The 7889-nt window shown below is 56.0% G+C and overlaps 1 long non-coding RNA gene across 1 annotated transcript; it reads left to right on the forward strand.

Moving 5' to 3' along the window:
* Positions 1-3970: 3970 nt before the first annotated feature.
* On the forward strand, positions 3971-5798 carry LOC134521069 (uncharacterized). Its single transcript, XR_010072611.1, has 3 exons — positions 3971-4088; positions 4205-4378; positions 5559-5798. It is a non-coding gene; the product is annotated as an uncharacterized LOC134521069 (long non-coding RNA).
* The last annotated feature ends 2091 nt before the right edge of the window (positions 5799-7889 follow it).

Raw genomic sequence — 7889 nt, forward strand, 5'->3', positions numbered from 1 at the left:
GTGCCCCGGTGATGCCATTACACGTCCCTCAGGCAGAAGGATGCGGCTTTTTCTCCACAGTTGCTGCCTTTGCTGACCCTTACCACTCATTTTCTCATGATGAACTTGAGCTTCTGACAACCTGTCCCCTCATCACTGGTGGAAACCACAGCTGCTTGGTCTCCACTGCTCACTTCTTTCTCTAGAGGCATAGCCAAGCGTGGGGCATCTTCTCATCCTCCCTGCAGTAGGTCCTCCCCTTTGCCCTTGCAGTGGGCTCTCAGCCCCTGCCTCCAGCAGCCTCCATGCCAGACTGGAGGAGCAGGAGAAACCAGCGGCACTTTAAAGAAGGTATCATCAGGAGAAGTGGGATTGCGTGGGAAAAGTAGCCAAAGGGTAATTCTGTGCATCAAAAAGTGTCCCCGTGTGCAGGTGCTGCTCGGGGGCTGCACCAGGGAGCGATGGGGCACGACAGAAGACAAGAGGACACGGGAGGGACGGGGAGGCTGCGGAAGGAGGATGAGCAGGAGGTGACGTGAAAGCAGCGTAGCGTGAGCAGGAGACTTTGAAACGGAGGGAGAGAGAAAGGAAGGGAAAGAGGCCAACAGAAGCGTCACTGAGGCCGGTCAAACATTTCATTTTTGGCAGCTTTGCTCCAAAACGTTCAAGGAGCCAAAAGAAAAAGAAATAAAGAGAAACCACTTCAATAAACACTAAAAATTACAAGAGCCTTTTATTTTAATATGATTTGCACAGTATTTTTGTTAGCGATTGACAGGATTCCCTCCCTCTCTGGCGAGGCACCTGGGAGGAGAGGAGGGATGAATAGAGGAAGGACTAAATGAACAATGGGGGGACGCTGGCCCGCGCCGCTGGCAGCGCTCCACCGGCTCTAGTGGGCTGAGCCGGCAGAGGATTTGGCCCATGGCTGACAGTCTGCGGAGAGATGAAGGAGCAGAGCAGAGCACGGGGGGCATTTGATGTTCCTGTCTGGGGAAGAGTCCTTTTGCTGTGTGGGTTGTGACACCTCTGCAACCCTGATCCCATATCATGGCCTCTTAGAGTGACCCCGGGGAAGGAGCATCCTCTGGTACCTCTGGGTTTCCACCTGAACGTGGAAGAGAAGGGTGAAACTGTCTGGCCTTCACCAGACATAGCAACACACGGGCCGTGGTGGTGCCTCAGCTGTGACCCCCAGCTTGGGGGTGTCTCCCCATGGAGCCACCAGCCCACCAAAATCCTTGCCCTCAAAGGGGTGATGAGTGTGGTGAAATACCGGTGCAGGTTGCCCAGAGGGGTGGTAGATGTCCCATCCCTGGAAACATCCAAGGCTAGACAGGGCTCTGAGCAACTTGATCTAGTTGAAGATGTCCCTGCTCATTGCAGGGGGGTTGGAGAAGATGACTTTTAAAGGTCCCTTCCAACCCAAACCATTCTATGACTCTATGAAAGCTGCCCAGTAGCCAAATTCCTGCAGGCATCGGTGAGCTCCCAGACCTACAGATCCTGACTACAAGAGATGTTTCATACCTGACTACTTCCCTCCAGGTTGGCTTGTTCCCCATCCACAGCCTGCCCACAGGAGGGATGCAGAACTCCCGGCGATGGGTGCTGAGGACGGAGAGCTCAGCGCAGCCAACAGCACCCTGACACCTCCGGCGCTGCAGCCGGGCGCCACGTGCACCTCTCCCGCCTGCATCCCCCTTCCTGCAGTCCTCGGCCATCCTGTTTTACATTACGTACATTAACTTTTGGACTCTTAATCCCCTCCATTGAATAAATCACTCCTGCTAGCCTGATAACTTTTCTTCCCCTTAAGCTATCATCCCGGTCTTTCATTCCGTGCAGGATTTGAGACTCTCCCTGCTGTCTGCAATCAAGCTGCATTCTTTCAGCAATTATTTTGTGTCGCTGCTCTCCCCTCTAAAATTTCTGGGGCTAGCATCTTTTTTCGCTTGCAGGCTTCCTGTTGCTGCTTATCTCCAAGCGTCTCCAGCCAAGAGGTCCTTTCATTCCACCTCCGCTGTCTGACACTAGCCCTGGATATGGAACTTGGTCAAAAATGCTTTCTCAACACATGTTTGTCAGGACGGAGAGCTTGCATCTGCGCTTGGCGGTGCAGTGTCATGTTCCCTGTCAGTGGGGGGACATGGGGGGAGCAGGGCTGAGCTAATGGACTGGATCAGGTTCTCTTTGCTGACAAAGATAACAGAAGGAAGCTGTACGTGTGTGAGAGAGTGATGGGGCGGCGGGGGGTGGGGGGGGACAGAAGGGAGAGGGGCTGAGCGCTGGGGGAATTCAATAGGGCAAGGGCAAAGATGCACAAAGGAGCCCTTGCTACCCCGGGCTGTAGGACTAAGGACAAACTTGCTGCAGTCCCTTGGACCGCATCCTGCCGTGGTGAGCAGCCGCACGGTGCAGTTCAACCCCACGCTGGGGGACATGACGCTTGCATGGCTTGCAGCATGGGAGACAATCGCCTTTCCTCTCCTGATGGAGAGGAGTCAGGAGGAGAGATGACCGCAGCCCGCTCTCCCTGACCTGGCTGACAGGCGGAGGGATGCCGTAAGTGTGGTTATTCCGGAGCCTCCGCCAGCCCGACAGCCGGGTTGGGTGATGGAGACCTGGAAGGTGCTGGCTGCATCGCTTCTGGAGTGCAGACCACAGTAGGAGTGATCAGATGTCATGATACAGGGAATAAGGTGATTTACGCAGAGGTCAGGGGAGAGGTCATCCTCCATGCTGCATGATTTATCTATTTATTTATTGCATGCTTCGAAGTGCTGGGCAAGGCTCCCACGGGGCCTCGGCAGGAGCTGACGGGGCCAGGGGGCCGATGTGATGGGGCAGAGCCTGTGCCCGCTCAGCCCATCCATCCCCCCTGTGATGTGCCTGTCACCATGGCACACGCCCAGCCCCTCTCTGTGGTGAGACGTTCTGAATATGATGCTGGTTTTAAAAAAAATTAGTAAACTCAAAGGACAAAATCTTCCATTTTCCTTTGTTTTTGTTTTGGGGTTGGACCCATCGTCTCTCTCGGAAGGAATTTTGATAGCAATCATCTTCATAAGCCACCCACGGTGCTGGTTCCCCTATCCACGCAGATGCTCGCGGAGATGGACCCTCTCGAGCACATGCTCTGCAACTACTTAAACCGCAACACCGGCTTGGGGTTGGTTTTTGTGCTCTTCCAGATGGTGGTGAAGGAAGAGGGAGGCAAATTTTACACTGATTTGTTATTTTGAGTACTGGGCGAATGGTTAGATGCCAATGGGGATGAGCAGATGGGCATCAGCCAATGGGGATGCCAATGGGGATGGGCATCAGCAGATGTGGACAGGTCGTAGGGTGCCGGTGGGTCTGGTTTCTGCTGCTGGGATGGTCTAGAAGAGCATAGTGGGACCATCCCCATGATGTTAGCAGCTGTCTCGCAAGAATTAATCATACAGTGAAGTTGACTCTACCTCCAGGAACTGGTACAGAGAGGAAGGAGCTGGTCAGGGGATGGAGAGATGTCTCAGGGAGGGCTGGAGGGGCACCAGCAGCCCCCCCGGCTTTGTGCACCAGCCGCTGCTCCCAGGAGCAGGTCTAAAGAACCTTGAACTTGGGGCTGGAGCAAGAGGCTGGGGCATGAAACAGAGAAGGCTAAGTGCAATGAAGATGTCCTGATGATGGCAGCCAGAGGATTAGTCTCTGGGCTCATACTACATTTCCTAAGGAAGGATTTCTAGGGAAAAGCTACAAACTCGAAGGGGTTTTGGCCAGTGCTGAGCAGCCCCATGCAGTGCAGCCTGCCAGACACCCAGCTTGGGGAGCACAAATGGCAATCGGTGCTGTGCAGGGGTGAGGAGCTGAAGTTCAGGTCCTGACCGGAGGGCAGGAGACCAAGCGGGGATGAGAAGGCGCTGGACTCTGCCCACCTCACGGCTGTGGCTCATTAAAGGATAAACCGAGATATGTGCCTCCTTCCAAGAAGGGCCGGGGGGGGGGTCTCACCCTGGCGTGGGGCTAACTCAGTAAAGGCTGTGGTTAAAACCTGAAGGATTTGCACGCCATGGAGATGCTTGGCCACGTTGTGCCCAGGCTGGGTGGCACCTGGCAGGGTCCAGGTGAGCTGGCTGCGAGGAGCCCAGGCTCAGCACAACCACCCCTGAAGTCAATCCCAGGGGAACGCAGCGATCAGCCGGCTCGGTGCTTGAACAAACCTGCCTCTCCCAAACCACAGGGCACCGGCGTTAAATGCAGGAGGACGAAAATCTCTTTTGGAAGAAGCACCTGGAGCGGAGTGAACCCGCTCTCCAGCAGATTTACTGTGCGCGGCGGTTATTTGTTTAAGATGCCTCCTGAGTGCTCCCCCCATATTGTGAAGCCCACTTAAGGAAACACTTCACCTGAAGCAGTAAGTGGTTACCGCCGCGCGCTGCGTTCCTCGGGCGAGCGTCCCTCTCCCCTTCCCGCTCACGCAGCCTCGCACACGCACACGGCCGGGTAATGCATCCATTAAATTCAGCCACATTCCTGAGACTACAAAGATAACAGGAAGTATATAAAAAAAGGCAGCCCTTTTGTTCAGCCATTTCTCCGCTGCCGCGTGTGAATAAAACCATCTCAGACAAGTGCTTGACAGCAGAATTAAACCTGAAAGGAGGAAAAACATTTCCCATGAGCTCTCAGGCTCCCAGTTTTGTGCCTTGACAAACGCTGGGTGACACCAATGCCGGGTGCTCCGGTGCTTCTGCTGCTCTCGGGCAGCCGTCTGCTGTCACGACGTGTGTCGATGTCCCAGCTCCCTGTCTCTCTGGAGGGGTACGGATGGGACCATGGGAGCGTGAGGAGCTGCACAACTGTCCCGTCTGGGCATGTCATGCCTGCGAGGATCTCCAAGCCCTGTGCTGGCTCCAGGGTCTGCGGAAAGCCGCCGCACTGGGGTAATTAGGTGAGGCGAGTATGTGACACAAATTTGGTCCTGTCTCATCAAGTTAAGGGAAACTTTTCAGCTCACCTGGTGGGGGTTTGGCCTTTGAACCAAAGCTCTTCCCTGAAGCCCCAGCCCTGGGATGCCGACGATGCAGTGGAGCTGGAGCCATACCTGCATCCCTGTGGGGCTGACCCACTGCTCTCCCCATCACCCACCGTCCCATGGCAGCGTGGCCAGGCAGGACTTGTCCGGGTGAGAGAGCCTGACCGGCCATCCCTGGAAGCCAGGAGGAATATGGCCACCGCAGCCTTTACCTGGTGGCTTTCATCTGCCTGCCGTGGGCAGCGGGTCCAGGAGCTGCCTGCCTGCCTGGAAATGTTTGGGATGCAGCAAAGCAGCCAGGAGCCGCAGAGGATCCTCCTCTTGCCCTGCTGCCAGCCCCGGTCTAAGCCACTGCTCCAGCTCCTGGCGATGCTGCTGTGGAGCTGGAGATGTTTAAATAACTCAGTAAAGAGCTTTGATCGAGGCCTGCAGCCCCAGGACCTGGCGGGGGGCGGCTTGGGGTGACGTGGCATCCCGCTGAGGGATGGCATGGGTGGGCACCGTGGGCACGGGGGGGCAGAGACTCACCCTCCTGCTCCCAGCACCGGTCCCTTCGCAGGTCCTCTTGGCCGTGCCAGTCCATACCGAGCCAGCGACCCAAGCTTTCAGCAGCCAGCCCCCAGCCAGACCCCGCTGACACTGTCTATGCCGTTCATTATGGTAATGGTGCAGAAAATCCCTACAGAAAGCAGGTAAGATATGAGCTTTCCCTACTGGACTTTTAAATAAACAACTGCACGGAGCCAGGGTTGGGAGTGGGAATGAAAGTAAAGGGAAGTTGGAATGAAATCCTCCTCTTCTCTCCATCCTCCTCTGCTTTTTTTCACTGATGACATTTACTCTGCTTAATAAAAGGAGAATTTATGTTTGACTCCCCTAATGGTGCCTTTTAATCTCCGAGACCTCGATACTTCAGGACTGCGTGTGCACCCAAAAAAGCGAGTTTCAGTCCCAGGCAGGGGAAGGAGGGGGCAGGAGGGTTGGGGGGGATTGGGGCTCTGAAGCCCAGCGTTGCAAATGGCTTTAGGAGCTTTCTTAACCCCTTACAGAAAGTGGCCTGCGCTGCTAATTACAAAGGGCTGGGAGGGCTCGGCACATCTTGGGGATCTCTGCGTTTGAGCATCGCAGATGGCTTCAGAGAGCTGCTACTGCTGAGGGATGGCTGGGGCCGCCCCGCGGCCTCTCTGCAAAGCGGTTATCGCTTCTGGAAGGAGGAAGCGACAGAAGCCCCTGGAAATAAAACATTGAAGTTTCCATTAGCGACATCTCTGACTTAGCCGGCGCTGATCGGCTCCAGATGGGATGTCAGGCTCCAATTATTGCTTCTCCCCCAGGGGAGAGCTAGAGGCTGGGGGGCTGTGCTGGAGATGGTCTCTGGGCTTGCGGGGAGCCTGGACTGGGCCAGTGGATGAAGGGGTGCTGCAGGTGGAGGGCAGGCGGATGGTGGTGGGATGGTAGGGTGGTGGGACAATGAGATGGTAGGATGGTGGGACAGTGGGGTGGTGGGATGGTGGGACAGTGGGGTAGCGGGATGGTGCAGTGGTGGGAAAATGCAGTGGTGAGACAGTGGGGTGGTGGGGGGGTGGGGTGATGGCATGGTGGGCAGGGAGCCCATCTGCAGCCCCCAAGGTGCCCACAAAGGCTGGGGGACGGAAGAAAGGAGAAGAAGGGCAGAGGCAGGTGGCAGAGCAGCCTGCTAGCCCTCCCATAGGGCTCTCCACAGCTTTCTCTAAGTAAAAAATAAAGAAAACCCCCAATTTACCGATGATGCCAGTACCAGGGATGCAAATCCATTCCCGTTTTAAAGATTAATAAATAGGGCAAGAAGGGGATTATCAGCCTGTGAACACACTGTGATCCAAGAGCAGCCTGCAACTCCTGCCGGCACCTCCCCATTCCCACCAGCCCGTCTCCTGCACGGGGGTCTCCGCAGAGCCACGTTTCAGCCCAAGACTTGCTCTCCTCCCAGCTTGCCCCTGGACGAGGCCGTGGGGTGGGCTGGCAGCCGCCGGCGCTGGGGGGGTCCCGGTTCCAGGGGCGCCGGGACACATCCCGGTGGGACCCACACGGCTCCAGGGCTCCCTGCTCCCCCACTGATTAATGGCTTCTTACGCAGAGCCGCGGCTCCCTGTGGAAAAGAGAGTTTCCGTTTACCCAATTAGAGCTAAAGACGTTATCTCATTTATTCTGGAGGCGGCAACATGTAAGAATTAATTTTTCAGGGTATTTCCCGGGACATTTTTCTCCCGAGGTTGCTTTTGGAGCTGCTCTTGTCAGCCAGGACGTATGGTCTCCGGCGCACATTGCTTTCGAGGCGAGCGAGCAGGTCTGGCATCTCTTGTGTAGGTCCCACGCATGGTGTTTTCTTTGGCTCTGCAAACCATCCCTTTCAAGTGGATCACGGCTGAAGAATGACAGGGGGCCGGTGACAAATTTTAAACATTATTTAGAAATCAGGGCAGAAAGCAAAGAGGTCAGGCCCTAATGCCGGCGATGAGGGAAGCAGCGAGAGGAGGGGGGGACTGAGCATGTTTCTTCTCACATGTGCTCAGGGGCTGAAAACCGGGAAGAAAAATCGCACCCAAGTTCCTCAACTCCCTCCAGAGTCTCTAATGGAGTAAATTAATGAGCTGGAATGTCACGCCGGAGACGGGCGTGGGGGGGACCCGACAGTGCCGGTGGCAGCGGGGTGACAAGTTGTGGTCACCTTCGGAGGGACGGGCTGGCATTTGGGAGATAGGGGTGCACACATGTCCAGCCCTGTGCATGGTGCCAAAGGGATTTTTCTGCCTCCTGCCTTCTCCCCCCTGCCCGATCTGCTGCCAGGTGGGTGGGAGGTGGGCAGGAAAGGGGTGGAGGGGCTGTTGCTGAAGCTGCAAACCTGCTCCCG

The sequence above is a fragment of the Chroicocephalus ridibundus genome, chromosome 9, assembly GCF_963924245.1.
Source record: "Chroicocephalus ridibundus chromosome 9, bChrRid1.1, whole genome shotgun sequence".
Lineage (NCBI taxonomy): Eukaryota > Metazoa > Chordata > Aves > Charadriiformes > Laridae > Chroicocephalus > Chroicocephalus ridibundus.